This window comes from Triturus cristatus, chromosome 6 (assembly GCF_964204655.1).
Source record: "Triturus cristatus chromosome 6, aTriCri1.1, whole genome shotgun sequence".
In the NCBI taxonomy this organism is placed as follows: Eukaryota; Metazoa; Chordata; class Amphibia; order Caudata; family Salamandridae; genus Triturus; species Triturus cristatus.
The window spans coordinates 899,579,434-899,594,581 of record NC_140589.1 but is presented as its reverse complement, the minus strand read 5'-3'; the positions used below and the strand labels follow the sequence as shown (position 1 = coordinate 899,594,581).

Genomic DNA, 15,148 nt, shown 5'->3' with positions numbered 1-15,148 from the left:
AGATAAGAACTCACTCAGATCTTTTCTTGGTCTGAGTGAGTATTATTCTCGATTTGTGACTGGGTATGCTTATGCTGCCCATTCCCTGCGGGAGCTCCTTAAGAAAGTTGTTAAGTGCATATGGAATGACAATGTGCAGGCTGCCTTTGATACTGTTAAAAAGCTTATTGTTTCCGCTCCTGCCCTTGCACCATTTCAGACGGGCAAAGAATGTGTGGTGACTGTGGATGCAAGCCAAATGGGATTGGGTGCTGTGCTGGGTCATGTGGTTCAAGGCAACGAGCTCGCAGTAGCATTCGTCTCATGTCCACTTTCGTTGGCTGAATCTCGGTACAGCACCATTGAAGACCTTTTTGTGGGGTGCATGTTTTACTATGTTCACTGACCACAAACCTTTGCTTCACCTTTTAAATGGAAATCACACAGGTAGAGCATCTTTATATTTAGTGAGGTTATTATCAAAGATGCAGGAGCATCATTTTGTTCTAAAATATATTCCTGGAGGACAGAATATACGAGCTGATTGTTTGTCAAGGCTACCTGTTCAGGAGGAACTTCTTGAGGATGTATCTGAACAAGAGTTTGTTTTTGCCTTCATTGATGAGGTTGTTGGCAATTCAGTACCCATAACTCATGAGAACTCGTTACAGGTGGCAACTATGGACCCATTTTAGAAAAAATGTGTACTTTCATTAAAGAAGGGTGGCCCAAGGAGAGAAGTGTTGAAGCTCCCCTTCACCCTTATGTTCAGTTTTCAAGTGAGTTAGCTGTGGTTGAGGGAGTTTTGGTGAGATCAGGCCGGTGTGTACCTCTGCCATCACTTAGAACCTTGCTCATTAGTGAGGTTCATGAGGGTCATTCAGGTGTGTCCAGCACCTGTAGAGCTTTAAAGCAATTTTATTGGTGGCCCTCTCTAGAGGACCAGGTGGGGAAATGTGTTGATGGTTGTTCTGCTTGTTGGGTGTCAGATAAACACAGGAAAAGGCATCAGACGCCCCTTATTGCAGTACCCTTCCCTGAGGAACCTTGGTGAAAGGTAGCTTTAGATTTTGGGAGGCCTTTTGAATTACTTTCATGCTTTTCAACGCTATTTAATGGTTTTGGTGGACTATTTCAGCAAACGGGTGTACTTTGATATTACACCACGTCCAGACACGGAATCTGTCATTGGTGTCCTTTAAAGTGTGTTTTTACTTGAAGGTGCCCGAAACGAGTTAATTTCTGACAATGGTACGCATTTCGTTTCCAGAAGGATGCATTCATTTTTGGAGGAACAGCAAATTAAACATTTCACTATTGCTCTTTATTCACATTCAGCCAACGGATTAGTTGAGCACATGAATCACTTTCTAAAGGAAGGTATCCAGACTGTTTTGTCAATGGCGTATGAAGTGAAAGAAATTTTAAAGAAGAAAGTATGGACATATTTATTTACCCCGCATAGCACTACAGGGGTTTCTCCTTTTCTCTTAATGAGAAAGAGATTACGCAGGTGTACAATATGTCCTGATTGTCTCAGAGCACTTAATAAAGGTGTGTTTTGTGGTCTGATGTTATCTCTGACAGAGTTGCTTCTGAACAGTTTTATGCCAAGCAAGCAGCTGTTTGATGTTAAGCATAAGGTTCCAGTGTGTGAGTTGGATGTGGGTGATTGGGTTTTGGTGAGGATCCCCACAAGGTTAACAAGCATTTGCAATGCAATACGTCTCACATTAGTAAAAGTTTGAGCTTTTGGCGTTACAAATAATAATGCAACACCAAATAGCTCTAATTTTCAGTAATGCAAGACCTATAGAGTGGAGTGGGGTAGAGTGAAGTGGTGTAGTATAGAATGGAGTAAAGTGTTATAGAGTAGAGTGGAGTGGAGTAGTGTAGCGTGGAGTGGCGTAGAGTTGAGTAAAGTGGCGTGGATTGCAGTAGAGTGGCATAGAGTGTTGTTGAGTGTCGTTGAGTAGACTGTCATAAAGTAGAGTGTTGAAGGTTTGAGTGGCATAGAGTAGAGTGTCTTAGAGTGGCATAGAGTGGAGTGCCATTGAGTGTCATACAGTGGAGTGTCAGAGTGGCACAGGGTGTTGTAGACTGGAGTGTGATAGAGTGGTGTAGAGTGGAGTGACGTAGAATGTCGTGGCGCAGAGTAACGTTGAGAGGAGTAAAGTGGTGCGGAGTTTAGTACGTTGGAGTGGCATAGAGTGTTGTAGAGTGAAGTGGAGTGGTATAGAGTGAAGTAGAGTGCTGTAGAGTGAAGTGGCGCAGAGTGTCATAGAGTGGAATAAAGTAGTGTGTCATAACGTGGAGTGGTATAGAGTGGAGTAGAGTGGCTTGTAGCGAGCTAAAGAGAAATACAGTGGTGTAGAGTGGAGTAAAGAGTCATAAAGTGGAGAAAAGTGGAGCATCATAGAGTGTTGTAGAGTGGAGGTCGTAGAGTGGAGTGGCATAGAGTTGAGTAGAGTGAAGTGGCGTAGAGTATCATAGAGAGGAGTGTCATAAAGTGGAGTGGAGTAGAGTGGCTTGTAGCGACCTAGAGTGAAATACAGTGGCGTAGAGTGAAGTAAGGAGGTGTAAAGTGGAGAAGAGTGGAGTATGGTAGAGTGTTGTAGAGTGGATTAAAGTGGCATTGAGTAACAAAATTGACAGGCCTGTTTACAGAAAGCAGGCACTTCTTGTGGAAGAATACAGTAAACAGGTGCTGCTCCATGGGAGAGTGAAAGACATGCTGAACAACCTAAAACAAGTAAAGCCAGCAATTAGAAAACAAGCAAATTTGAGTTACAAACTACTAAACCAATGGTAAGCCATGAGCGGAATGCATTCTCAGGGAAGCTTTCAGAAGTTCCCCAAGAAGTCATAAGCAAGGCTTTGACCTAAATAGAGAGTCATTATAACTTGGGTTAGTCTCACCTTGCCTGATGCAGCGCCTTGTTTATTGATGCTCCCTAGAGGGGACTGGGTGATCAGCAACAGGAGAGAAGGATGAGAGGAGGTGTTGGGAAAGAGAGAAAGAGAGAGAGGCATTAGCAGAGAGTGTTAAAAAGAGAGAGTGAACTGGAAGAGGAAGAGATAGAGAGGGGTGAGATAGAGAAGATGGGAAAATAGAAGCAGAGGGTGCCGTATGCGGGCTCTTTCCCTTCTGGACGCCATTGTAGTGAATGTGCTATTATGTCTGAGTGCAATCAGAGTCTTGTGGTTTGTTCTTTGCGGATCCAGCTGGCTGGTGGGCTTCCCTGCTGCTCGCCCCTGTCCGCTCCTGTGATATCTGAGAGTGATCCTGTTCGGCGTCAGTCTCCGTCATTGGCCGCCTTCCCAGCTGGTTCATTGCAGGCACAAACCAACCGTTCTCCCGAGCTGTCTTCATGAGAGTGCTTGCATGCTGCTCCTTTTGGGGGCTTAAGGGGCCCCCGACCTGGGTCCACACCACACTAGGGGCTGCCTAGGCAGTCGCCCCCAGAATGTGGCCACCGGGCCGGATGCTGGTACCGCATGTGACTTCCTGCCTGAAGTCTCAAGTGAAGCTTCCGGGCCCCAGGCTGAATAGGGTTTTTGTTGTGAGCATTAGTTGCCAAACAATTGCTTAACACTGGGGTGCAACCCAATTGTATACACCACATGTGCTGCATACCCCTTGCCTGTTGACCCCCATTTGTGCTTAACGTTTGTAAGTTTTAGCGGAAACTTGTTATACCTCCACTCTCTATGGTATTATGAGTTCACTTGTATTGAATTTCATTGGTTTCTTGTTGTTGCCCGCACCCGCCCTTCTTCCGCTCTACTGGACAGACCTCACGTCACCTCCCTGTTTGGTGCCGGAAACCGCCCTTTATATAGCTACCACAATGGCTAACAATAATATTCAAACCTGGAGTGTTCAGGGCATGCACACACCTTCCTGTAGGTATGCAGTGTACTCTTACTTATGTTGTTGATCAACACACATATTGTTCCTGCAGGAATCCCACCTCACCCAGGTGGAGTCTGCGCGGTTGCAGATGTGCTGGCATGGGCAGCTATACTCCACAAACTATTCCACATATGCTCACAGAGTTCTGGTGTGGATCTGAGCCTGGGTCTCCTTAGTTGCAAACACCATGATTACAGACCCGGAGAGGCAGTATGTATTTGTTAAGGGCCGCCATATACTACTTGAAGCAATATGCACCCCTAACTGAGTAAACAGTGTTTCTGGACACCCTGTCTGGGGTTCTGTCAAAATGGAGTGGGCTGCCCTGGTTGCTGGGGGATGGGGGTACTTTAACATTGTCCAGCAGGTAGATTTGGATTGCTCTTTTCCCCGTCTTCCCTGCACTGTTGCCACCTCCAACGCACACGCACTGTCTGGCTGGCTGAGTCACTGTAATGTATATGATATATGGCACCTGTGTAATGCCCTTACGAGAGTGAATTCATTCTATTCACACGCATATGACCTCCATGTTTGTATATATCGCCTGGTCAGCACCCCTGATCAAATTCCCCATGTCACCCATTTTGACTACCTCGAGAGATTCCACGGATCATAATCCTCAACACCTGCGCCCAACCTGGGAACATTGGTCCTCCCCTCATTCCCACGTGGCAGTTGTAACTGGTAGTGTTAGAAAATCCTCCTTTTCATACTTCACTAGGCAACAGCATAACGGAATACTTCGACATGAATGTGAACATAGCCACTTCTCGTCTGATTGATTGAGATGCATTTAAAGTGATGACCAGAGGGCATTGCCTGGATAGCCCTTGAAACGTAGGCCGTCAGCTTTACCGATACGTCTCTCAGGTTGAGGGGGCAAGACACAGACACAGTTATCTGCAGAGGGCAGAAGGCACCTTGCTCAGGCGTGTCATGATCACACTGAGCTGATAGAGAGGCTGCGCTGCCTTGACTACATGGCTCACTCTGCCAAGACATACACAGACGCAGATAAAAGGAAGCACTTCTTGCCTGGCTATCCACCAAGAGCAACCGTGAAGCTCCATACTGGCCTTATGCGCTGCATCCGGAATCCTCCTGCACACGCAGAAAGTAATCCATCCGGAACTCACACAACAATACACTTCCTTATACACATTGACGTCTGCAGAAGAAGTTGAAACCTTCTTCCCTGGCTTGTCCCTCCCCCGTGTGCCACCGAAGCGGAGGGAGTATTTCAAGAGCAACATTACAATTTTTAAAGTCAGGGAAACTATCCGTGCACTCGCCACTAGCAGGACCCCAAGACTGGATGGGCTTCCTCCTAAATTCCATAAAGCGTATGCTTTCCTTCTTGCCCCATCCCTGAAGACACTATATGACGAGGCTATGTCAGCTGCCTGCCTCCCACCCTGTATTGCGAAGCATTACTTATATCACTACCAAAACATGGTATGGATCCTACTGCGCTGGAGTCTACTCGACCGTTGGCTCTCCTTAATGCGGATTATAAAATACTCACCAAGCGGATCGTCTAGCTCTTTTGGTTCCACACCTGGTACACCCGGATAAAAATGGATTTGTACCAGCCAGAAACACCTCCCTCAACTATCTTCCATGTGCTGGAGTATGTTCTTTTCGTCTGGCGCCAGGCAGGTTGTCCGCTACTACACTGGGAAAAAGCATTTGATTTGCTGTTAAGGGCTCACCTGTTCGATGGGCTGCCCCGTATGGCCTTGGAACCTGTTTTATCTGTCTTGTCAAACTCCTATATGCCCACTCATTGGCCACAGTAAAAATGGGCTGCTTTATTGACTCAATATTAATTCCCTGGGGCACCCGGCAGGGATGCCCACTGTCCCCACTACTCTTTTCTTTAGCGATGGAGCCACTAGCACATGTCCTTCGGGTACAGGGACAGTATTGGGGTATACCACTGAGCAAAGGTCTACACTTAGTTTCCCTTTACTCAGGTGACATGCTCCTCTACCTCAAGGGTATTCATTATGTCCTGGAATAGATAGCGCTTAAACTCAATAAGTTTGCAGAACTCTCTCTGGTCTGAGGGTAAACTGGACTAAGTCCTGCCTTTCCCACTCACCACCACAACAACTGACCCTGCTTTTCAAATCAATGATGCCCTGCTGAAGTGGCAACACATCACGTTTCGTTATTAAGGCATTCGCATCTACCATAGCTCTGCCGACCTCCTAGATGATAACCTTACCCAAGCGGTGACCTCACTCCGGGCACAGATTACATTTTGGAGGACACTACCGCTCTCAGTGGCTGGCTGCATAGCCCTCACAAAAATAGTAATGCTGCCTTGCGTACTCTATTTCTGTGCCAGTCCCCCCCTTTATGTCGCCAAGCCCTTTTTACGCTCGCTGGAGTGACTGACACGTGGTTTCATCTGGTATGGCACACATCATACTATTGCACTTGCTAAGCTTAATTCACCGTCTGATCAAGGTGGACTCAGAGTACTGAATTTTGAGCACTGCTATCTTGCCTCTCAGCTACAGTGGGTGGCTCTCTGTGTTTGTGAGGCCACCAACTGTCTGACATTGTGAATGACCCCCACCCCCATGGGACTTAACATGCATACTAGACCTCTTCCAGCCCTTCTCTAGAGCTGCACTGCCCCGATCCCCTCTTCTACGATTTTCATGCCGCTGCTACCTGTGATATCTTTTCCATACCCGGGCGGTGACGCCATACGCCTCGGCATTCTCATTGGGGACACCCTGGGGGATGGGTGTATGGTCAGTCATTGGCAGAGCTAGGCCCTGGCATGAGGCATGACTCCATATCTTAGGAGATATATATCACAAAGGTACTCTCCTCCCAATAAAGGAACTCATTGCAGATGCTGGGCTCATCCTGGCAAATGTCTGCAATGCAATTCCCTTATTCTGGCACTGGGAACGCACTGGGGTGATGTACTGCAGGAACACAAAATGCACCTAACAGTTCAATATTTGCATGTCCTTTGAACATGTTGCCACTTAATACGCTGGCTTGCCAGCTCTTTAGGCACACATATACCAGCACCATTTACTTCCTTGCAACTCCATTGGGATGGCAAAGTAGGCCGCCCTTTTACAGACACTGAATGGCAGAACATTCTGGCTTACTACCCGTAAAGTCCCGCAAAGCCTACTTCAGGCTTATACAATATTATATTCTACATAGGGCTTACCTCACCCTGAACAAGATCGACCAATATTTCCACCGCACAGATGCGGCCTGCCAACCAAACCCCCCCCCCCCCCCCCCCACTTGCCCGATGCAGATTTCCTGAACATGTTCTGGGTATGCCCTTTGTCAGCTCAATACTGGCAGGGTGTCACCACCCCCTTAGTGAGCTGCAAGGGGAATACCTCATTACTCATATGGGAGGTGTGCCTGCAGGGAAAGTTTTAGGTCACCACACAATATATTGACCTGGCTCTTCTGCTCACCAAGCACTCGATCACTAGTAGATGGAAATCATCCACTCATCCCATGATCTCCGCCTGGGCTCATTGTGTGGGTTCCTGAGCCCAGGCTGAGAGATGAGCATTGCACAGAGAGGATATCAGGGGCTTGAGCAAATACCTCCTCTCTGCCACTTGGGTCACTCTACTGAAAGAATTCCAGTCTGTCTTGCAAGATGTTGCTGTCCCCCCTCCAAGACGCGCCTCTTCCCACTACCTACCTGCGACCCCTCTCTCTGTTTGCCTATCACATTATATGTTGGGTGCATTTGCGTTTCCCCTGTCCAGGGCACAGGATACACATGTCTATTCTCTATTGCTGAGTAGAATTTAACCCGGATAATGTGTGTGTATGGGCTAGTTTTAATGTTTGACGTTCAGAAAAATAATATATTTGTGTTGCACATGTAATACTGTGCTGTTATGAGCTTTACCACAGTTAGATACGTGCACCAGTTCCCGTCTGCTCAGCACAACTCTGCTCTGTTTGATGTGACAGCTAGGATTGTGATGTAAGTAGTAATGATGCCAACACATTGACGTGTTTATTGAACGCAATTCAGTTTGCGTGCGGACAAAATACAATATACTGAATTTCTTGATCAAATGTTCAATAACAAAGATTTTTTTTAAAAAGATATGTTTCATACATTTAATAAACATATCCTAAAAATAATCACCCCTTCCACCATGAACTAATTTTATTCTATTGCATCCCATTTAATTTCGAAACATTTCAGTTATCAACAAATTCAGAGTGATGAAGGAACCGAGGATGGTTATTTAACACATAGCAAATTACACATCTACAGTTGAACATGTACAGTTGCTCAAGAGTGCTTTGTTTCTTTTATTCTTCATTGGAAGTAATTTTTCTCATGGGGAAACCCTTTCCTTTTTATTCCAGAAAGTCTGGAGGCGTGTTCCATTCTCCTTCCTGTCTAGAAAGGATATGTATTCCTCCCTCTGATGGTTTAAATCTCTGATTGTTTCCAAGGTGTTAAAGGGTCAGAGAGTAGTCATAGTCAAAAAACTTTATTTTATCAAATGCAAAATGATCATAAAAGTACAAAATAAAATTACGTGATAAAATAAAGCCTATTTACAATATCCATTTTCCTTTTTAGGGGATAATATAATTCATTGAATCTGTAATTAAAAAGTTTTAAAAAAGAAATATAAAAACAGACGATTTTTTTTTCAATTTTCAGACCCACTGATTGCTAACATGTACCTCTTCTTTTTTCTTTTTCTCATGCAGGCCCATACAAACGATGCTAACGAAAAACAGGTCAGAGGATCAAACAGACCTTTTAAGAAGCATAATGCCACCTGACATTTTCTTTAGTAGCGGCTTTAAATAATCATTCCTTTCCTTCTTATAAAGGCTACAGAATAAAACTAAGTGCAGATCAGTTTGTCTAGACAATTTGTCACATGGGCGCAAAAATAAATCTGCATGATTAAAAGTTTTTTCAGGGTAACCTAACATAAGCGGGATCATGTTCAATCGAAACCTCAGCAATATAAACCTATGTTGTGGATCGTTGACTTCTGTCAAATAAGAGAAACTCCTCTCAGTCACTGGGGGGTTTAAAGCAAAGGTTACGACTGCCTGATTCTTCCTATGGTACTCCATTCTCTCATACTCCATCCTTTTCTGAAACAGGCTTTTGATCTTTTGCTTTGAAACTTTTTTGCAAGAGGATGGATCGTTAAACAATTGGTAAAGGCCAATTTGGTTCAAAAGTGTTTCCACATAACCCAGCCATCTCGACATCCTGGAGTTGTCCATATTTAGGCAATTCTTTATTATGATTTGTGTCAGCGGCACTGTATCCCTCCTCCATATTAAGTGCCACAAAAGGATGGGGGCTAATTGTATTGTACCTGAAATGTAAGGGAGGCCCAATTCTATGTGTAAAATATAGTTAGAAGTAGAAACAGGGAGGCCCACTAAAGATTTAAAAAACTTGTTTTCAATAGTTTGGAGTGAACTCGTGTTTACAATACCCCACACCCCAGCCTAATGTTACTGCTGCCTTAACTTTAGCCTGATAAATGTTCTTTATCTGCAAGAGTGGTCTAGCCCCTAATTTTTTAGTAAACGATTTTATAGCAGAGAGGCTTCTTTCCATTACTCCCTTTCTTCCTTCCACTAATCTTGACCACGATAAGTCCTTATCAAAGAGTACCCCCAAATAGGGGAAGGAGGCAACCACCTCTATTCTCTCCTTCTCCACATGTAAATAGGGGGTTCTATCTCTTTTTCTTGCTCCCACTATTACTGCAAATGATTTGGTGTGATTTACTCTTAGGTCTATTGAGTCCATAAAGGATACATATGAAGAAATCAGATGTTGTAGACCGCGTCCTGTCCTGGCAATCAACACCGCATCATCTGCATATGCCAGAATTGGTAAGAGTTGCGAGTCAAACATGGGGACGTCTCTTGTAGCCTTGAGTAGAGCTTTTTCTACTCCATTTGTATAAATGGAGAAGAGGAATGGAGCAAGGACACATCCCTGCCTTACTCCTCTAGCAATTTTGAATAAGCATGTGCAATCCCCATTTTTTGTGTAACGGACTGAGGCTGTCGCATTGGAGTACAATTGTCTAATAAAGCTTAATATCGTTGAGTCAACCCCCATTTCCACCATTATCGCCCATAGCTTTTAATGGACCACGCAGTCGAACGCTGCCGACAGGTCCATAAACGCCATATATATTTTCCCCTCCTTCATCCTACAGTCAGAGAGTAGTTTGTCAGTGCCAACAAACTCACATGTTTGTGGCCGTTAGCAAACTTTAAAGGCAAACTATGCCTTGAGCCTCCCACCTCCTTGCATGGGATTTACTACTGCTTAACTGTATTGGGGCTTACTAATGCATAACTATATGCAGTCATGATGCACAGTTACGCAGTAGCAAAACCATTTATACCTGTTAGGTTTCTTTTTGTGGAAAGCTGGCAGGCGTAAATTGAGCCATTCAAACATAAAGGTAGGTTAATGGCAATTACTGGCTTTTATTTCAATATGATTTTTGAGAGTGTTATCCTCAAGATTCAATATCTTTGTGTTCGTGACCATTGGTCAATAGGGCTCATATGGCTTGACAGGTTTGGTATGTACATAAAAAATATATCCAGAAGCGTGAAAAATCCTTAAGAGCCTCAACTAGGAGTACGTTTAAGGGTCATAAGTATTCCAGATTCAAGGAATGCCAGAAATAACATGTGCTGTGCCTATAAATGCGTTGAGTTTCAATGGGGGAGCCCACACAAAACTACCCGACCTGGGTCAGTAATGCAGTGCGGAATATAGATGGTCGTAGTAGCAATCATTTAGCAAAAACAAGAACAAGAACAGGAATAGTTTACAAAAAGCGCAACCCACATTGTGTGATTTTTTGGCTACCTTAGTCAAGTTTAATACTATTTTCAACCAGGTATTTAGAATGCGATTCAAATTCAAAGCATTATATATTCTGGCAACATAGTTGCTCCAGTATATTAAAAAATACAGTGGGCCCGATTCACAGCACTAACTTAAGACAAAATCCTAAACTTACTACAATTTTCGTATTCACAGAAGGCACTTACTCATTTTGGTATTCACAGAAGACACTTACTCACTTCGGTATTCACAGAAGTTAGGAGTCCTAACTTTACGACTCCTAAATGCCTTCTGTGAATACCGAAAATGTCTTAAAATTAGGATTTTTCTCAGTTTAGGAGTCCTAAAGTTAGGAGTCCTGACTATTCTACTACTAAACTGAGAAAAATACTAATTTTAAGGCTTTCGGGAGTCACAGAAGGCATTTAGGAGTCCTAAAGTTAGGAGTCCTAACTTTAGGACTACTAAATTGAGAAAAATCCTTATTTTAAGACTTTCGGTATTCACAGAAGGCATTTAGGAGTCCTAAAGTTAGGAGTCCTAACTATACTACTACTAAACTGAGAAAAATCCTAATTTTAAGGCTTTCGGTATTCACAGAAGGCATTTAGGAGTCCTAAAGTTAGGACTCCTAACTTCTGTGAATACCGAAATGAGTAAGTGCCTTCTGTGAATACCAAAATGAGTAAGTGCCTTCTGTGAATACCAAAATGGTAGTAAGTTTAGGATTTTGTCTTAAGTTAGTTCTGTGAATCGGGCCCAGTGTTCTTAGTGTTTGGGAAAAAGGGAAAATGGGTAGGGAGTGGTGGATAAGTGAGAGGAGAACAAGGAAAGGGTGTTGTGACATATATACATCATTTATACATGGTGTACGACCTTTCCGGCCTAACATAGGTCAATAGTTCCTGGGTAAACACATAGCTCTAATGTACATGTGTATTTCACAATTGTGTCTTTAGAGTCTGTGTGGAAGTAGAGCAGTCTATGTTTCAACCCCTGTCACAGAGGGTGAGTTAAGCCTCACGGTGGGGTCTTCATCAGGACAAGATCATAGCGAGCACTTATGAATGACAGCAATATGACTGTGCTGTGCGTTTCGAAAGGGCGAGTCGCTCACACGCAGGAATGTAGTTGGGAAGACAGCATGTGAGGATTGAGTCTCATTCAGCACGGGATTTAATCCACGAAGAATCTCCTCAGCAGTCGGTAGATTCTGAGAATCTACCGTGTACATTCCTGCGTATGACCCTGCATCCGTAAGAAAGTTGATATGACTGAAAGATACCCTTTAACTGTCCCCAAATCGAAGCCTTGCAGGGCTAACAATAAAATAAACAACAGTACCTCAGACAAAGGTGCAGAAAGAGGATCAACATGCTTGTCAAGGCCCAGGCTACAAACTTGTCCCAACAGCAGGAGTTTACGGTCTTTGTTAATGGATGCCTGGCTGTCAGTATGACTTCACAGACTTCTGTAGGAAGATCAAAAACTGTTGACTGCTGCTGGTCAATCTCCACGCATGAAGGCAGACTGTGTACAGGTTTGGGTGTTGAACCCTGCCCTGTGCTGCAGCCGGAGATCCTCCCGAAGAGGCAGCGTGAACGGAAGGCTGATTCTGTTCTTCACCATGTTGATACCATATTCTCTGTGCCCAATCAGGAGTCACATGGATGACTTGGGCCCGCTCGTTCCTGATCTTCTTGAGAACTTTGGGCAGAAGTGGTATCGGCAGAAAGGTGCACAGAAGTCCTGAGTTCCACTTGAGGCAAAATGAGTCTCCAAGTAAGAGCTACTTTGGAAACTCCACCGCACAGAAGTGCTGACATTGTGCATTCTCGTGGAGGGAATAGATCTAACCAAGGTTCTCCACAGTTGCGGAAGAAACCTCGCATCACCTCTAGATGGAGACACCATTCGTGATCCACAAGTCATCAATGTCTGAGTCTGTCCACCCTGGCATTCAGAGAGCCCACCAGGTGTTGTACAACCAGGAAAATGTCTTGGCATTCCAGCCATGTCCAGAGATGCAAGTCCTCTTGACACAGGGTCCACAACCCCACCTCACCCTGCTTGTTGTAATATCATATAGCACGGGCGTTGTCCATGAGCACAAGAACCAGGGTCCACTTGATCGAAGGAAGAAAGGCTTTCAAAGCCAAGTGAATCACTCTCAACTCCAACAGGTTTATGTGCAGCTGAAACTCAGCCGGAGACCAGAGTACTATGATCTCCACCTCTCCCAGACTGCCGCCCTAACCCAGAAGGGAAGCATCCGTCACCACTGCGAGATCTGGGTGGTGAAGGAAGAGGGGTCTGACGCTGACCCAATCGAGGTTCATCAGCCACCACTGAAGTCCTGTAGCCACCAGTGCACTTTCTTTTGCATTTTCCCTCAATATCTGGACCAAATTGGAAAGATTCCTCTGATGCTGCACCCACTGGGACTTCAGGTTCCAGTGCAGAGCTCCCACATGCCAAGGGACATGCTTTACCAGCAGGATACCGGAGACCATGAGACCCAGCAGCCTCAGAGTCATTCTCACCGAGATCCTGACTTGAGGCTGAAATATTGGAATCATAGCCTGAATATCCTAGACTTTCCGCTCCGAAGGATAGGCTCAGAACTGCATGGTGTCCAGAATTGCTCAGATGAAAGGAAGCATCTAAGAGGGATTCAGGTGTGACTTTGGCACACATATAGTGAACCCCAGAGATTGCAGGAAGTCCGCCATAATCTGGAGGTGGGCGAAGAGACTGCCCGAGGCGAGCCCACCTCCAACAGCCAGTCGTTGAGGTAGGGCAAAGACTGGGACCCCTAACCTTTGCAGATGGGCTGCAAACACCACCATCGCCTTCGTGAACACTGAGGGACACTGGTAAGGTCAAAGAGGAGCACAGTAAACTGAAAGAGCTCGTGGCCTACTGTGAACCACAGGTAACGCCTTGCAGGGCGGCAGGATGGGTATATAGAAATATGCTTCCTGCAAGTCTTGCGCTGCCATCCATTCTCCATGGCAGACGGGACTGAGCCAACGTGAGCATTTTAAATTTCTCCTTTTTCAGGAAGTAGTTGAGAGGGCACAGGTCTAGTATAGGACAGAGGCCTCCATCTGTGTCCTCTCAGGCAGCAACAGGAACAGCATCCACAACCCACTTTCGATACCAGCATCCTCTCATTAGGTTCTTTGGCCAGAAAAGCCTGCACTTCCTGATGCAACTGTAAGAGGTTGTACTTCGTCAGCCAAACTGAGGATGGTGTTATGGGTAGTGGGTATTCTGTGAATGCGAGGGTGTGAACCCACTGAACAATTTGGAGCACCATTTGTCCGAGGTTATGGACTGCTGTTGGGGCAGGTGGTGCTTGATTCTGCCACAGACCGGTTGCCTGTGATGGTAGGAGGCCATATTAATGGGGTTTGGAGGCTGCAGCTGCCAGGGGGAGTGGTGGACTGGGCAGATCTCTGGCCCCAAAAGGCTTGTAGGAACCGCGTCTGCAGCCACAAAAAGACTGGGAAGCCTGTTGCCCATGGTGGCTGGGAAGGGACGTGGCTGGTAACCCCTACCGTAGCCAAGGAAGGGGCGGAAGGCAGAATGGGGTTGCTGTGGGGCCATAGAGAGTACCAAAGACCACGCAATGGCCCTGCTGTCCTTAAAGCACTCGAGCACCAAATCTGCCTTAATCACCAAACATGCAAGCGCCATCGAAGGACATGTCAGTAAGGTATACCTGGACATCCCCCAAAAAGCCAGTTGATCTCAGCCAGGTGTGGCGATGATGTGCCACCGACGTAGCAGTTGCTCTACTTCGCAAGTCTGTTGTGTCTAGTCTGCAGCGTATTGTGAACTTTGCTGCATCCCTGCCATCAGCATTAGCCTGGGACAAGATTGCTCGGACCTTTTATGAGACCATGGGCAGCACTTTTGCAACTGAGTCCCAAACGGTGTGGGATTATCGGGACAAAAGGCATTCAGCATTAATAGACAATAGTGCAAGTCTGGTGGAAGAGAAAATCCTGCTGGAAAAGGTGTCCAGTCTCTTGGAATCCCTATTCGGCGTTGTGGTAGGGAATGTGCCAGGGATAACCTTGCATGTGGAGGCCTGGCCAACCAGACTCTCCAGGTGTGGTACTGGGTAAGGAAAGATGGGTGTCCGGGAGGTGGTAGCAGGCAATGGTGCTGTGCACAGGAACGCCTTTGCAGGGCTTGGCCCAGCCCCTGAGCTGGACATAAGTGAGGGCTACATTAAAGGCAAGACAAACTTCTGTAGGAGCTACTCTGGCCTAAAGCACCTCTGTCAACACATTAGTCTTGACTGTCACAGATGGGAGCATAAGGTCTAGGACTTTAATGACCATCCTTCCCACCATGGC

At 45.6% G+C, this 15,148-nt stretch overlaps 1 long non-coding RNA gene across 3 annotated transcripts in view; it reads left to right on the top strand.

Annotated features, from left to right (window-relative positions):
• LOC146820760 (uncharacterized) overlaps window positions 1-15,148 on the top strand; it is a 110,338-nt gene that overhangs the window by 80,953 nt on the left and 14,237 nt on the right. For all 3 annotated transcript variants that reach the window (XR_014962618.1, XR_014962616.1, XR_014962617.1), the window contains 2 exons: window positions 8,642-8,671; window positions 9,699-9,799. This is a non-coding gene — a long non-coding RNA (uncharacterized LOC146820760). The remainder of the gene's footprint in view (window positions 1-8,641; window positions 8,672-9,698; window positions 9,800-15,148) is intronic.